At 48.6% G+C, this 17,063-nt stretch overlaps 1 protein-coding gene across 2 annotated transcripts in view; it reads right to left on the bottom strand.

Annotated features, from left to right (window-relative positions):
- NOS1 (nitric oxide synthase 1) overlaps positions 1-17,063 on the bottom strand; it is a 1,595,398-nt gene that overhangs the window by 14,278 nt on the left and 1,564,057 nt on the right. The window lies entirely within an intron of this gene.

The raw sequence follows: 17,063 nt of genomic DNA, 5'->3' as shown, positions 1-17,063 counted from the left end.
GTATTCTCTTTTAATACAAGGAGCTCTGAAAGGGGTCACCCTAGTGGGGATGGGGAGGGGGGCAATCTTGCTCAAGAACAAAGTTAACTGGAATCATGTAGCTTATATACACCCCTTGAATTTGTGTCTATCCTTGAAGTTGTCAAAGAACCAAAAAGAGCCCATTTGTTGATCATGTACTAGACCTCCACATTAATTTGGAAAACATTACTTAGATGGCCCTCACCCACCAGGGTTCCCCTTGGTGGCTTGCTTCATCATTGGGTCCATCCCATTCCGCAATGGAATGGGGTGTGCTGCAACCTACGAAATACATGGGAGCACTTATAGGTGTAAAAATAGATTGATGAATACTAGGTGCACAAATTACTTCATTTCAAAATACTCACTCCTCATACATATAAACCACACAACTCATACAATCAAATACCACTGGAGGTTTGACAAGGATACACTGATATACCACAGAGATTTGGAAAAAAATCATGGCTTTTAAGACATTATAGTGATATATATAATTTAAAAGTATTTCTCCACAGAAGAACATCACATACCTAAAAACATAAAAGTTACAATGTGCATCAATCCTATAGGGGAAATACTTTTAAACAAAACCATTATTTTTTACAAACCGACATCTACTCAGTACATCACTAGGTTTCTATGTATTCCTTTCACATGTTTTGTAGCGTGTGGCTTCAATAGCTCGTCAATGCATTTCAGTGGTTAAAATCAAATGTCAACCAACTTCTTCAGGTCAAAATTGGTATCACATCCCCAATAATACATTCATACGACATCCCTTTCAATAGTTGTGGTAAATCAATCATATTTAACCATCCCTCATGCAGAGCTTCATAGGAGGTGAATAAATATGTACATCTCATTTCTTTGTGTCTAGGTGCAGCGTTTCATTCTCAATCTAACACAGTAACGTTATCTAGCTGAATCATAGAATTTATTTGTAATGCATCCCACTAAATGCAGTTGGATTAGTGGATCTGTCTCAATATGGGGACTAATCAACAGTGGATGTTCTTTTATCCCTGTAGATGGTGTTCTCATTCATACCACTTTCAAAAGAGCGTCACCACCACACCATACTTTGATTGCCCATCATCACAAGTCTCTTCCCCGTTGAATCCTCCATTACCAATCTCAGATCAACAAATAGCGTATGAATTTATTATTGGGGAAGTGATACCAATTTTGTCCTGAAGAAGGTGGTTGGCATTTGATTTTAACCACTGAAACATTCCAGAAAGATATTGAAGCCACAATCTACAATGCACCGGGTATTCTGTGCATGTGAAAGGAATACGTAGAAACCTAATGATGTACTGAATAGATGTCTATTTGTAAAAACGAATGGTTTTGTTTACACAAGTATTTCCCCTACAGGATTGATGCACATTGTAATTGTAATTTTTTTTAGATATGTAATGTTCCTATGTAGCGAAATCTTTTTTTAATAAAATATATTAAAAGCCATATATTTTTTTCTAAATCTCTTGTGGTATATGAGTGTATCCTTGTCAAACCTCCAGTGGTATGTGGTTGTATCAACTGTGGATTTGAAAAGTGAATATTTCGAAATGTAGTCAATCAATAAATCATGCCATTTGTATAGCGCACTACTCACCCGGGAGGGTTTCAAGGCGCTTGGGGGGAGGGGTATGCTACTGCTCGAACAGCCAGGTCTTGAGTTGTTTCCTGAAGGCGAGATGGTCCTGGGTCAGCCGAAGGTTGATGGGGAGGGAGTTCCAAGTCTTGGCAGCCAGGTAAGAGAAGGATCTTCCTCCGGCGGTGGCTCTTCGGATGCGTGGTACGGCTGCGAGGGCGAGGCTGGTGGACCGTAGCTGGCGGGTGGGCGTGTAGAAGGTCAGGCGGTCGTTGAGGTACTTGGGGCCCAGGTCGTGGAGAGACTTGTGTGCGTGGGTGAGGAGCTGGAACGTGATCCTCTTGTCGACGGGGAGCCAGTGCAGGTTCCTCAGGTGGCTGGAGATGTGGCTGCGTCGGGGGACATCCAGGATGAGTCGGGCGGAGGCGTTCTGGATGCGCTGGAGTCTTTTCTGTAGCTTGGCTGTGGTTCCGGCGTAGAGGGCTTTTCCGTAGTCCAGTCGGCTGGTGACGAGTGCCTGGGTGACAGTCTTCCTGATCTCGGTCGGGATCCAGCGGAAGATCTTGCGAAGCATACGCAGGGTGTTGAAGCACGATGAGGAGACGACGTTGACTTGTCTGGTCATCGAGAGGGAGGGGTCCAGGATGAAGCCCAGGTTGCGTGCGTGGTCGGTTGGCTTGGGTGCGGTGCCCAGGGGTGGGGGCCACCAGGAGTCGTCCCAGGCGGAGGGCGAAGATCCCAGGATGAGGACTTCCGTCTTGTCCGAGTTCAGTTTCAGGTGGCTGTCCTTCATCCACTCGGCGACGTCTTTCATCCCTTCGTGTAGGCAGTTTCTGGCGATGTCGGGGTCTCTGGTGAGGGAGAGGATCAGCTGGGTGTCGTCGGCGTAAGAGATGATGTTGAGGTTGTGCTGGCGTGCGATGGCTGCGAGAGGTTTCATGTAGATGTTGAAGAGGGTGGGGCTGAGTGAAGATCCTTGCGGGACGCCGCAGATGACTTCGGTGGCCTCGGAGCGAAACGGGGGGAGGCGGACTCTTTGTGTTCTTCCGGCGAGGAACGAGATGATCCACTCCAGTGCCTTCTCTTGAATACCGATGTTGCTGAGGCGCTGGACTAGGGTGCGGTGGCAGACCGTGTCGAACGCAGCAGAGAGGTCCAGGAGGATGAGGGCCACTGTTTCCCCCTTGTCGAGCAGGGTCCGGATGTCGTCGGTGGCTGCGATGAGGGCGGTCTCAGTGCTGTGGTTGGCTCTGAAGCCGGACTGCAAGGAGTCGAGGGATCCGTTCGTCTCGAGGAAGGCGGTCAGCTGTCTGTTGACGATCTTCTTGATGACTTTAGCAGGAAAAGGGAGGAGCGAGATGGGGCGGAAGTTTTTGAGATCGGTGGGTTCCGCTGTAGGTTTCTTCAGGAGGGCGCTGATCTCGGCGTGCTTCCAGCTCTCCGGGAAGGTGGCGGTGTTGAAGGAGGCGTTGATGATGTTCCGGAGTTGGGGTGCGATGGTGGAGTCGGCCTTGTTGAAGACGTGGTGTGGGCAGGAGTCGGTCGGTGATCCGGAGTGGATGGTGTTCATCGTGCGGGCTGTGTCTTCGGTGGTCACCGTGGTCCAGGTGCGAAGGGTGGCGGTGGGGGGCGTTGGTTCGACGGTTGGGTGCATGGGTGGGGCGCCGAAGCTGTTGTGGATGTCGGCGATCTTGCGGTGGAAGAACAAGGCGAGGGAGTCGCAGAGGTCTTGTGACGGAGTGATGTCGTTGGTGCCGGTGCTGGGGTTGGAGAACTCCTTGACGATAGTGAAGAGCTCTTTGCTGTCGTGGGCGTTGTTGTCCAGTCGTTCCTTCAGGGATTTCTTCTTGGTGGTGCGGATGAGCTGGTGGTGCTTGCGGGTAGCGTGTTTGAGGGCGGTCATGTTGTCGGTGGTCCGGTCGAGGAGCCAGGCTTTCTCGAGGGTGCGGCAGGTCTTCTTGGAGTCCTTGAGGTCGTCGGTGAACCAGGATGCCTTATTGCTTCTGGGTCTGCTGGGAGGGTTCTTTAGTGGCGCGAGGTCGTCGGCGCAGGCGGTCAGCCACTGTGTGAAGTTGCGGGCTGCTTCGTTGGGGTCCGTTGTGTTGGCGGGTGGGCTCTGGCTGAGGGAGGTGGTGAGCTGGTCTGCGGTGATCTTGCTCCAATTCCTGTGAGGTACCTGTTGCGGGTGGTGGTGGGTCGTGGATCTTTTGAAGCTGAAGTGGACGCAGCTGTGGTCGGTCCAGTGGAGTCCGGTGGCGTGGCTGAAGGTGATGTACTTGCTGGAAGAGAAGACGGGATCAAGCGTGTGGCCGGCGTAGTGGGTGGGGGTGTTGACCAGTTGCTTGAGTCCGAGGTTGGCGAGGTTTTCCAGCAGGGCGGTGGTGTTGTGGTCCTTGTTGTTCTCCAGGTGGAAGTTAAGGTCCCCGAGGAGGATGTAGTCGGTGGAGGGGAGGGCGTGCGGGCTGATGAAGTCTGTGATGTCTTCGCTGAATTGTGTGCGTGGTCCCGGGGGTCTGTAGACGAGGGTGCCTCTGAGGGTCGTCTTAGGGTCGGTGTGAATCTGGAAGTGGAGATGTTCGGCTGCGGCGAAGGAGTCGTTGGCGTCGGTCGTGATGCAGATGGTGTTCCTGTGGACGATGGCGATGCCACCTCCGGTCTGGTTGATGCGGTCCCTCCTGATGATCTTGTACCCGTCCGGGATGGCGATGGCGATGTCGGGTGCAGAGGAGGCGTTCATCCAGGTTTCCGTGAGGAAGGCGACGTACGGTGATGTAGCATCGAGGAGGTTCCAGAGTTCCACAGCGTGTCTGTGGACGGAGCGGGTGTTGATCAGGATGCACTTGAGGTGGTTGCTGCTGGTGTTTGTCTTGGCGGGTGCGGGGCAGGTTCGGAGGCAGGTGAACTTGCAGGTGCAGCAGGTGAAGGGTCCGTGGGTGCGTCTCGGGGTGGCTCGGCAACAGGCGTGGGTCCGGCCGGTATTGAGTGCGTTGAGAGTGGCGGCGTCGTAGGTCAGTCGGGTCGTCTTGCCTCGGCGGGGAGGGCCAGGGGTCCTGGCGCTGGGCGTGGGCCAGGCGCGGACGGGCGCAGACGGGCTTACCTTTGGCGCACCTTCGGCGCTCCCGCTGCGCGCGTCCGCTGCGCGGTCGCTCAGGGGGCGACAAAAGTAAGGAGCCGGGAGGGAGGAGCAGCTGGGTGGCGGGAGCGGGGCGGTGAATGGAATCACAGGGGGGCGGGGCCGCAGGGAGGCAGTGACGGGAAATGCCAAGAAGCAGCGGGCAGCGGGAAATTCCCAGGAGCAGCGGGAAATTCCCAGGAGCAGCGAGCAGCGAGCGAAGGAATCTGCAGGCAGGAGGCGGCAAAGGCAGGCAGGAGCGGCAGCAGTGAGTGGGGCGACCAAGCCCTGTGGAGGGCTGAGCGGTCACACGTAAAGTTCTTTAGGGAATTATAGTTTTTTAGTTTGGTAGAACCCTGTCCCTTGGTGTGCAAGGGGTTACTCTCTTTCGATCACATATCTCTGTTTTATCTTTCTGGCAATGGGGATATAAAATCACAAGAGATTCACATGTGTGTGGCTATAGACATGGCCATGAACGCGTGTAGTGAGATAAGTATCCTAAACTATAATGGAAGGCATTATCGCAGACCTCATGATGCCTGTTTTCACTTTTAGCTGGATCTGAATCTTTAGTCCGATATCTGCAGCTTTGCCCTAACTCCAGGTATATCATTATATTCTCAATACAATACAGGATTAGGCAATTAGGATTAGAGCTTACTTATTACATTTCCTCCTGCGCAGTGGAAGTCTTTGGAGTTACCATCAAGGAGGTCCTGCCTAGTTGTAGAGCTGAGCAGTGACAACCTGTTGCAAGTGGGAAGCATAATTTAAAATGACACTTGCAGGATGACTGTTCTCCATGGCTGACAGGGAAGTCCATTTGTGAGGTTTTAGACCCATGTTTGAGTTGTTTGCTCATGTGCTCAAGTTTCAAAGGCATCCACACTACCTCCATGAAGGTGGAGGATGTCAGTAGGGTAGCAGCATCTGTCAGCATATCAAAACTTTGCAGATTACTGGATGTTGTGATTCTCATTGAATTCTCCATTCCGGGTCTTGCATCTCTGTCTCACTCACGTACCTTCTAAAGAAGCCTTTTACAGGTGGGTGCGTAGGACCGGAATAACAAAGAGCTTTTTAAAATATCAAGATGCCTTGACATGTCTTCTATACTTTAACCCTAGAAAGACCAACACCCTGTGTGCCACTGTCTCCAGGAGGATTTTGGGGACCAGGGTCGTGGTAAAAATGGTTACAAGTCGAAATGCAAACTGTGTGTGCTGGAACCACAGCCAAACTCCAGAAAAGACTCCAGCGCATACAGAACGCTTCTGCACGACTCATCCTGGACATCCCCCGTCACAGCCACATCTCTGCCCATCTGAAAGACCTGCACTGGCTCCCCGTCAGCAAGAGGATCACGTTCAGACTCCTCACCCACGCACACAAGGCTCTCCACGACATGGGCCCCAAATACCTCAACAGCCGCCTCACATTCTACACACACACCCGCCAGCTCCGATCCGCCAGCCTCGCCCTCGCCACCGTCCCACGAATTTGCAAAAGCACCGCCGGAGGAAGATCCTTCTCCTACCTGGTGGCCAAGACATGGAACTCCCTCCCCACCCACCTACGGCTGACCCAGGACCATCTCTCCTTCAGGAAACAACTCAAGACCTGGCTGTTCGAACAGTAGCGACTCCCCCTCCTCCCAGCGCCTTGAGACCCTAGCGGGTGAGTAGCGCGCTATACAAATTTGTTGATTGATTGATTGTGTGTGCTCTCAGGTGTATTTGCCAGGCAGGATAGCTGCTGACCCCCCCCCCCCCCCCTCACCCTCCCCCGCCATTCACCCCTAAAAGCAGTGCCCAAGTCCTCAGCGTACCAGGGATTTTCCCTGTCTATCCTTTCAGTCACCAACGACACAACTCCTAAAGTGTAAGCATCTTATGGCTGCTGTTATGCATGTGCGCTCAACACTAATACACATTGCACGTTGAGAAGTTACAAAACTTTAAACTGAAGTCCTCCAACATGAACGGCCTCCACCCAGTGACTACGGCGAGTGAAATGCGGCTCATCCTTTAACTGAGCAGCCCCATTAAACAAAGCTATTAACTGTCTAGCAAAGAGGCTACTTGTGAAGATGTATAGTTCTTTTTATGAAACAGGCTATGGTTAACGTCCCAAAACTCACTGTATGACTCGTCGTTTACCCGGCGAAATGTAACACTCGATTGGTTGATGCTTGAATGTATATGCAGTAAAATGACAATTACACAAAATGTTTTGGGATGGGTGCATCCTGTAATTAAATCCAAGCGGCAGGCATGGCCATGGGTTGAGTGCGAGCTTCTGCGCATACAGAACCGTGCGAGACTTAATGGGCAAGAGAAAGATTAAGCATTGACGTGATTTGTGGTTATGTGCCATATGTTAAATAAATATAGTAATTACATGAGCTGTTTCTTCTCATTTCAAACTCTAGCTGGGAGCACAGGAGCGCATGCAGGGAGGCGACAAGAAAGTAGAAAGCAGGGGCAGTCTGTTGCACTGATGGCAAATCCATGTGCTAGTATCATTACTGGCTCTGGGGCGGTCAGTGACAATGGTCAGAAAGCCCTCACCATGTGTATTTGCCTCGCCAGAAACCTGTGAATTTTCAAAGTGTGAAAGAAAAGCAGGGGGCTATTAACACGTTCTTCTGCCACCAAATAACGGACTGGGAACTTTAATATCTCGTGCAGCACTTATGATTGTCTTAACCGGAAAACATGGGCCAGTATGGGGTCGATGGGGTGGATGGGTGGCGGGCTGATGAATGTAAATGCAACAGAGGTGGTATGACAGTTGAAATAGCTGCCCCTTCCGTTATTTTGGAAGCCAAGTGCAGGGTCACTGACGGGACGAAAGTCCATAGCTGCGGCTTTGTCTGCATAAGTATGAACCTGCCTACTTGCCACACTAGCCACCATTTGCTGCATAATGTGCATGTTAAAACATGTTTTTATTCAAACGAATCTAAGGTATTAAATTGATCCACACGTGTTGAAGACTCACCTGAAACTTCCCAAAAGCGAACTTGTTCCCTTTGACCTGCTGAGTACAGTTTCAGGCAGATAAAGAGGTGACATTTTTGTATACTTCTTGTGAACACCCCCGAATGCAGCAGCAAACGAAAACTTTACATAAGTCGACTCCCTCCCTCATTACCCTTCCCTCACTCCCCCCTTCCCTCACTCCCTCCCTCCCCTCCCTCACTCCCTTCCCTCCCTCACTCCCTTCCCTCACTCCCCTTCCCTCACTCCCTCACTCCCCTTCCCTCCCTCACTCCGTTCTCTCCCCTCCCCTCACTCCCCTTCCCTCATTCCTTCACTCCCCTTCCCTCATCCCCCTTCCCTCACCCCTTCCCTCCCTCCCCTCCCCTCCCTCCCTCACTCCCCTTCCCTCACTCCCGTCCCTCACTCCCTCCCTCACTCCCCTCTCTCCCTCACTCCCCTTCCCTCACTCCCTCAATACCCTTCTCTCACCCCCCACTCCCCTTCCCTCCATCCCTCACTCCCCTTCCCTCACTCCCCTTCTCTCCCTCCCTCCCTCCCTCCCCCACTCCCTCGCCTCACTCCCTCACCTCACTCCCTACCCTCACTCCCTACCCTCACTCCCTTCCCTCACTCCCTTCCCTCACTCCCTCACTCCCCTTCCCTCACTCCCCTTCCCTCACTCCCTCAATACCATTCTCTCACCCCCCACTCCCCTTTCCTCCCTCCCTCACTCCCCTTCCCTCACTCCCTCACTCCCCTTCCCTTCCCTCCCTCCCTCCCCCACTCCCTCGCCTCACTCCCTCGCCTCACTCCCTACCCTCACTCCCTCCCTCACTCCCTTCCCTCATTCCCTTCCCTCACTCCCTTCCCTCACTCCCTTCCCTCACTCCCATCCCTCACTCCCCTCATTCCCCTTCCCTCACTCCCCTTCCCTTCCCTCACTCCCTTCCCTCACTCCCCTTCACTCACTCCCTCCCCTTCCCTCACCCCCTCCATCACCCCTCCCTCACTCCCTCCCCTTCCCTCACTCTCTTCCCTCACTCCCCTTCTATCGCTCCCTCCCTCACTTCCCTCACTCCCTTCCCTCACTCCCGTCCCTCACTCCCGTCCCTCACTCCCGTTCCTCACTCTCTTCCCTCACTCCCCTTCCCTCACCCCCTCCCTCACACCCTCACTCCCTTCCCTCACTCCCCTTCCCGCACTCCCTTCCCTCATTCCCTTCCCTCATTCCCTTCCCTCATTTCCTTCCCTCATTCCCCTTCCCTCACTCCCTTCCCTCACTCCCTTCCCTCACTCCCCTCCCTCACTCCCCTTCCCTCACTCCCTCCCTCATTCCCCTTCCCTCACTCCCCCTTCCCTCACTCCCTCCCTCATTCCCCTCCCTCACTCCCCTTCCCTCATTCCCCTTCCCTCACTCCCCTTCCCTCACTCCCCTTCCCTCACTCCCCTTCCCTCATTCCCCTTCCCTCACTCCCCTTCCCTCACTGTGCCTCCCGCACTCCATCGCCCTCATCCCTCTGTCACCCTCATCCCTCTATCACCCTCCTCCCTCTGTCTGTCTCCCTTCTCCCTCTGTCTGTCTCCATTTCTCTGTCTTCATTTCCCTCCCCCCCTATGTCTCTGTCCCTCTACCTCCCTCTGTCACCTCACCCTGCCTGTGTCACCCGGGCTGAGACACTTCCCCAGCCTGCTTCCCCAGCGTGCACAGACACACAGCCCCACCCGAGCATTTCACAGGTCTTCAAAAAGACTATTTGCATGTGAATGGGGCATTGCTGTATTTTACACCCTCTTGGCGCCCCTGCAGCTCCACTCTGGCTTCGCCGGAATAAATTGCCCGGACCCCACAGAGCAGCAGAGTGTTTGCAGACAGTCTTTGTAAACACGGGTACTATGTCTCATGGTCCGCGGGCCGCCACGGAAGGCTTGCCGGGCCGCCGCCGGGCCGCCACCGGCCCGCGGGCCGTATTATGAGTACCCGTGTTCTAGGGGGAGAAAGAATGATGTTGGCCTATTGTTGGGTCTGCACATATGTTTTTATACTTCCCAGCCCCAAACTGTATAGACCTCTCCCCATACTTAGAACTTGCTCTGAGATTATACAGTAACACAGAGGTGATTTTAAAGATAAATAAAATATTCTCAGCAGGAAATTACGTGCATCGCAAAACTGACGGAGAAGGTTCGTGCTCCCATACATAGTGACGAACAAGTGTAAATTTACCGATCAGTACATAAAATGCAGCGGCATCAATGGAAAAAGGCATGCTGCACAAGACAAATAGCGCAAATTTCTTTGAAAAACTGCCCGATGACCGGTTCATAATTGCTCTGTCATTGACGCAATCCACCATCTGGGTTCAGACGTGTGAGTTTTTTTGTTTTTTTGTTTTTACTAAATCTATTTAGTGAGTAGAGCAATATGGGGAACGTGTACACGAGGTTCCTTTGGACAAATAGAGGACAACTGGAGTGACCTTATGATACTCTCAAAGAAAGAATCACCTACAGGTGACACATGGCCCACTAAATAGGCATAATCTATGTCCATATACGAACTCTAATTTATTTTCTCTGTGGGTATAAACACACATATATGTATGTACATACATACATATACCCTAAGAATTAACATAGTTTGCTCTCGCAAGTAGTAATTCTAGTTAGCATCTTACTGCAACAACATGCTCGACTTAACAGCTCAATAATATTGTGGTCCTCTGTGCCTAAACAGCAGAAGATATAGATCGGGGTAAGGATACAATGAATAACTAATTACAAAGGGACAAGAGAGAGTGGAGAGGATGTGGCCTAATTGGCAGAACGGATGACCTGGAAGCTGGGGATCCGGTTCTAGTCTCGGCAGGGTACTCAACATCCTGTGATTCTGGGCAAATCACTTATCACTCATGTAGGAACCCTAATACCGGTCGGTAACGGCCGAAATTACTGAATTTCGGCCGTTACAGACGGTATTAGGCATTTGGGATGTAGGTGGCTACATTTCAGATTCGGTAATTTACCGAATCGGTATTTAAGAATTCGGTAAATTACCGAATTCTTAAATACCGATTCGGTAAATTACCGTATCTGAAATGTAGGAAGCACTCAAGTGAGTGCTTTTCACCTGTAAGGAAAAAAGCAATGTTGTGCTTTTTAACAATGCCATGTGGCAGACATACATGCCCTTAGGGCATGTAGGTGTGCCACATGTGCACCTATGCACGATTCAGGGGAGCAACAGGTTGTCAATGTGCCACCCTGCCACCCTTTTATTTTTATTTATTTATTTAATTTATATGGCGCGTTATAACCACAGGGGTCTCTAAGCGCTGTGTGTCCAGATTTACGTGATAGGATGTTACATTCACTTGAAACCAGTTGCACGCCTAAGATCTGCCCCATGCTTGTCTAAATAGTACAGTTTTTAATTTTTTCCTGAAGGAGAGTAGGTTACTTTCCTTCCTGAGTTCTGGGTCCAGTTTGTTCCAAAAAACTGGGAGCGTGTTGGAAAACGCACGACCCCCCACCGTGGTCAATTTGAAGCGGGATTGGGACAGGAGAGTGGCGTCCGATGAGCGCAGGGTCCTACCCGGTGTGTAGGGGGATAGTCGTGATTTCAGATAATTTGGTGCTTTGCCATACCGAGCCTTGTGAGCGATGCACAGCCCCTTGAAGACAATTCTCTGGCGAATTGGGAGCCAGTGCAGCTCCTGCATCAGGGGAGAGGCATGAGCGGTCCTGGGTTTTTTAAAAATCAGCCTGGCAGCATCATTCATCACTCCCTGTAGTTTGTCCAGCAGCCGCTGTGGCAATCCTAAGTACAGGGAGTTCCCGTAGTCCAGCCTTGCCAAAATTGTGGCTGAAACCACATGTCTCAGAGTGGAAAATGAGAGAAGGGCCGAGATCTTCCTTAGTTGTCTTAAAAGGCCTATGCAAGTGCCTACTACAGTGGTGATTTGTTTTTCCATGGACAATTTATTGTCCACGTGTAAGCCTAAGCTTTTAACCGCAACTGCCGGTTTTGGTGGTGCGCCCAGTTCTTTAGGCCAGAATTTCTCGCTCCAAGGGTTGCCCGAGATGGAAATGGGCAACACTTCTGTCTTGTCTGGATTAACTTTCAAAGAGTTCTCGGACATCCAATTTACTGTGATTTTCAATATGTCCTGTAGCCTAGTGACGGCTCCCGGACCATCATCCAACCGGATGATTATCTGGGTGTCATCGGCATAGTTATACACTAGGCAGTCCATCCTATTCAGGATACCCTTGTAGGTATTCCCCCATTAGCGATTCAGTATTGACCGAATCGGTATTCCCCATTCATTACTATGGGCCTGCAGGCCCATAGGAATGAATGGGGAATACCGATTCGGTAAATGAAATTTTACAGATTGGGTAAAAATTACCGAATTAATACCTACATACCAATTACCGATTCTAAAATACCGAATCGGTGAAATTCGGTATTTTAGAATCGGTAAATGGTATTTACCTACATCTGGCCCTGTGTCTTCCCGTGCCTAACAAAATGAATGTGTCCGTATGTAAAACAACTAGTGCTCACCTAAAGTGCTCCGATACCTTCGGTCGAGTTTGCGCTATATAAAACTAAAACATAATAATAATAATAATGGGCCATATACACAGAGATATGGGACCAAATCACAATACATTAACTCGCTCTCTTTCATGTCGTTGTTGGTGAGTAGGTGATGCTTTGTGCAAATAACTTTTGCTACCCTATACTGTATGTGAGGCTGTTAAATTGTACTGAGTTGATCGACAACGCCTATCAACAGAGCTGGATGGATAAGCAAAACATTTATTAATCGAAGGACATGCAGTACTTTTGCACGTCCAATTGGTGGCAGCAGAGTGCTGTAGAACGCATGAAAATAGTTCTCATGAATAATCTTGACACACTTTATTATTGTTCCTGTCGGAAGAGCCAAGCTTCGAGATAGCACGGGGTTCGGCTTCCCAGCCAAGGTCCTTGAGATCAACATGGCCTCTCCATGATCTAAAACTCAATGTCCCTTTGAGGATGTAAAGTGCTGTCAGAAGTGGCAGCCGAGCCTCCATTAGGACATGAAGCTCCTGTTTCCTTGCGGGCTGCGGGCTCCAGAGGGGCACAGTAGTGAGCAGTGATGGAAGTATGCACATTGTTAAGGGAAACAGAGATTCCGGCTCATTTAATAGTCAGCTGCTGCTAACCCAGCATTTCTTCTGTAAGATTAGAGATCTTGAAGTAAGTAATGATTATGTAAGTAGAACAAGCCTCTCTCTACTAAATCACCAAAAAGTCATAGGAGTAGAAGAGGTGAATGTACAGAGAGGAGGAGAGAAGTAAAGTTTTTCTCTGAGGTGAGTTGGATGTTAGCTGCGGTGCAGGCGGCCCCTTTGTTATGGAGAGCTTTAGTAAATTCTTGTTGGATGAGCGCAGAAAGAGTCTAGTGGTGTAAACCTATGCTCAGTTGATGAGGTATGGATGGCACTTTCAGCTAGGACCAAATATCAACACCCACGCCCACAGGTCACGCAAGAAATCTAGAGATCATCCTAGATGACAAGCTCAACATGATGGCTCAAATCAACGCAGTGTGCACCTCCGGCTTCCACATCCCACACATGCTGTGAACATTTTTCAAATGGTTGCCTCAGAACACCAATCACACATCACCAGCAGGCTGGACTACAGCAACACCTTCTACCCAGAGTCTCCAAACAACTCCTACACAGACTCCAGACCATCCAGAACACATCTGCAATTCACATACTCAACCTCCCTTGGCGGACTCACATTACACCGTACCTCAGGAAACTTCAATGGCTCCCCATTCACAAGCGCAGCCAATTCGAACTTCTTATGCACACATACCAAGTCCTGTACAAATCAGGACCAGAATACCTGAACAGCCCCATACACTTTTACCAACCCACCATACAACCCCCCATACACCTTCACTCTGCCTCACTCTCACACATTCCCTGCATCTGCAAAGCAAAACTGGAGTTTGCTCATTCTCCTACATTGCACCTGAGACATGGAACAACCTCCCTCAACAGATCAGAGCCTCCTCCTCACTTCTTGAGTTCCACAACAATCCGAAGACCTGGCTCTTCGTATAAGCACCTTGGAGGGCACAAACCTACACACCGGCCCAAGCACCTGGATACCCTCTTTGGTGATTAGAACTCTATACAAATCAATATAACATAACATAACTTCAATTGATGCACTTGTGAATCAGCAAAAGGGTCTTGAATGCTGGGGCTGCCCAGGGAAATAAAGGAAGCCATGGACCATGTTTTAATTATATCCCCAGAATTCACAATTGATCAAGTGTAGCAAGGCAGTATAAGAAGGCTCATCAGAAGGGGTTCAGAAGATAAGAGGTGGTTCCGCCACGAAACTCTTTAAAAAAGAATTGGCAACTTTTTCCAAATATCTTGACCAAAAGCTTCAGGATCTGGCACAGAACCCAGGAACATTATTTCCCTATCTCTGCAAGTCGTGTATATAGGATAAAACGTTTAACTCCCTCGCGCTGATTTCTGGCTTGGCTGTACCAACCAGTGAGAACCTTCCTGGTGTCGGACTATGCTCCCAGAAATATTGGTAACACCACCCTAGCTCATCAATGTCCTTGTCCTGTCTGCAGCGTATCCTCAGCCACCTTGCTCAAACTGAGACCTTCTCATCCCACGTGTGCGTTCCTGAAGCTGTCCTGAATTGGGTTCACTTAACTTTTCCAAGACTACTAGATTATGACCACTCCAAGATCTCCACACATCAATTTCTCTTGTTGAATGTTTGCTCCTTGCTAATTCATGTCTATGTGTAGTGTGTGTATTCCTCACTCATCAACCTAAAACCATTCACCAATATTTTAAGAGTGCTCAACTGTATCTCACGACTTTATCGGCTCACAATATTCATCATTCTAGAACCTGCCAGGTTGCTTTATGAATATAGATGGTCATGACATTCAATACACCTGATAGAGGCAGAATCTACCTGCTCCATGGTGGCACAAACCAACCCCAGATCTAGGCATGGATTAGCAGAATTAATCCGATCAGCTCCTCACCTTCCTTCTCCTACTGTGACACACTTCCTGGTTTCTACACTGACAAAGAGCTAAGCACCACATAATAGAAACCGATGAAAGTGCCTAGCTTCATAAGAGCCTCATATTCAGGATAATTTTGTTCCCCACAGAATGCCATACCATTTACAGGCCAAGTTCTTTTCCTCCTCGGCAACTCGATGCTGACCAGACTGCACACTTGCATCACTGAAAGTCATCCCACCTGCTGCTGATCATCTGATCACCATACAGAGGAATCGGAAAAACATCCCAGCTACCCTAAAACACCTCCACAGCGTCAGCTCCTTAAATGCATCTTGTTCAACCCATGCTGCAGAGTCTACAAAGCCATCCACGAGAACACATTACTTTGAAAACAGATCTTGCATCGAAGAGGACTCAGTGTCGCAAACCACAATTTTATCATACAATGCTAAATTCAAAATACTCAAATATTGCACGGAGGAGCAGGCCTCCTCTGCATAATACCCTATGCATTGTAATAGTCTTCCTGTAACCCTAGGACTGTTTGACACTCCTAGACATTTCAGGGGAAAAAAACTAACAAATTTCCATTTTCCGGCAAACAACGATCTGACTCCCCTCCCTGCTCAACCCTACCCTAAGCGCGAATATCTCCAAAAGCTAACACCTGCCCTGAGCAGTTCTTAGCCATGTTTTCCAATGGGAGGTGGATAACATGGCTAAGAGCATTAGCTCGGTAATGCATGAATATCGATGACTTTTCAGCGATATTCATGCATTGTGGCCGTTTTTTATCGCATTTGCGATAAACCTTGGTAATACCAAGGTTTATCTGCGATAAAAATCGCCGTAGCTCAGCGGTAAATTTTTGTCTCTAACCAAGCAATAGCGATAATTATCACTATTGCTTGGTAATATGCCCCTAAGTACCTTTAGGCCATTCTGATATTTTACCCTGAAATTCATTACAGAACATGATTAGTCTGATTGCTGTAAGATTAGATCAAATTACTTGATCCAGTATTAGATTACAAGAGATCCCTCTAATTTAGTATTTGATAGAAAGAGATGACTGTTCACTTTACTCTTGTTTAGGTTAGAAAGATTAGTCAAATTATTTTAGTGACATTACATTAGAGACACTTATGGTTGTTATTACCTTAATCTGCATTAGACTGCATATAGGGATTCGTCTATTTATTTAGGGGTTTTGCAAAGTATTGCAAACCCCCATAGAAGCCTCAGGGCACCTTTAGGTTCAAATATTAAAGGTGGATCTATAAACTTGTACAATGACATTAGTCCTAAACCAAATAACCACTCAAACAACTGTAAGCAGATGGTAAATCCTTAGAAGGGGAAATAGTGGTAAGTTGACCCTATACAGTGGCTGAGGCTAATTTTAGGCATTCAAATAGCCCGAGTGATGCTCAGAAGAGACACCAATAATTTTCACCACAAGATTGTTTGGTAAATTGAGTTTTTAGAAATAAAACAATAATAAATCACTTTACCCTCTTATACCTAAGAATACCCTTTACTAAATCATATGGAACATCTATATATATCTATTTCTATCCATCTATCCATCCATCTATCCATCCATCCATCCATCCATCCATCCATCCATCCATCTATCCATCTATCTACATGTGAGCAAGGCCGGTCTTACCGGTTGAAACGCGTAATGACTTTGTATGTGAGCAAATAAAAATACTTACGCCAAGTACAAGCGGAGTTCGCGCCTTCTTCGTCACCGTCAGTTGGTTGAGGAAGGGAATCCTTTTTGAATATAACTATGATATATATATTTTGCATAACATTAGTGTGCCCTCTCTCCGTTACCTTGACTTAAAATAAAGGAGTTTGCTCTGAATATTCTAACCTGCTTTAGTTCACAGAAGATAGTTTTGTATTCTTTCCATTGCACTACATTACAGAAATTGATTATTCAAACTACTTTGGCTTGTAATGGACTTCATAAGAAAATTACTATGATTATTTTGATTTTCACAGTCCTGCACTGAATTACAGGAGGTGAAATTATCTGTCTACTTTTGCCCTCCAGTAAAACAAAGATGATAACTCTGATTCCTTTATCTTGTATTATGTTATAGAAGCAGAATCATCTTGTTAAGTTTTGAGAGAGGCTATGCTTTTCTTCATTAATGGTACTTACAACATTAAGCACCACTGGCACTGGCACAGCTGTCCTACCACTAGATTAAAAACCTTAGAAGTTTTCAGGGTTTAGACCCCCAGTC

This window comes from Lissotriton helveticus, chromosome 11 (genome assembly GCF_964261635.1).
Source record: "Lissotriton helveticus chromosome 11, aLisHel1.1, whole genome shotgun sequence".
Taxonomy (NCBI): Eukaryota; Metazoa; Chordata; class Amphibia; order Caudata; family Salamandridae; genus Lissotriton; species Lissotriton helveticus.
Note: the sequence above shows the minus strand (reverse complement) of the source record. Positions and strands in the feature narration are given on the sequence as shown.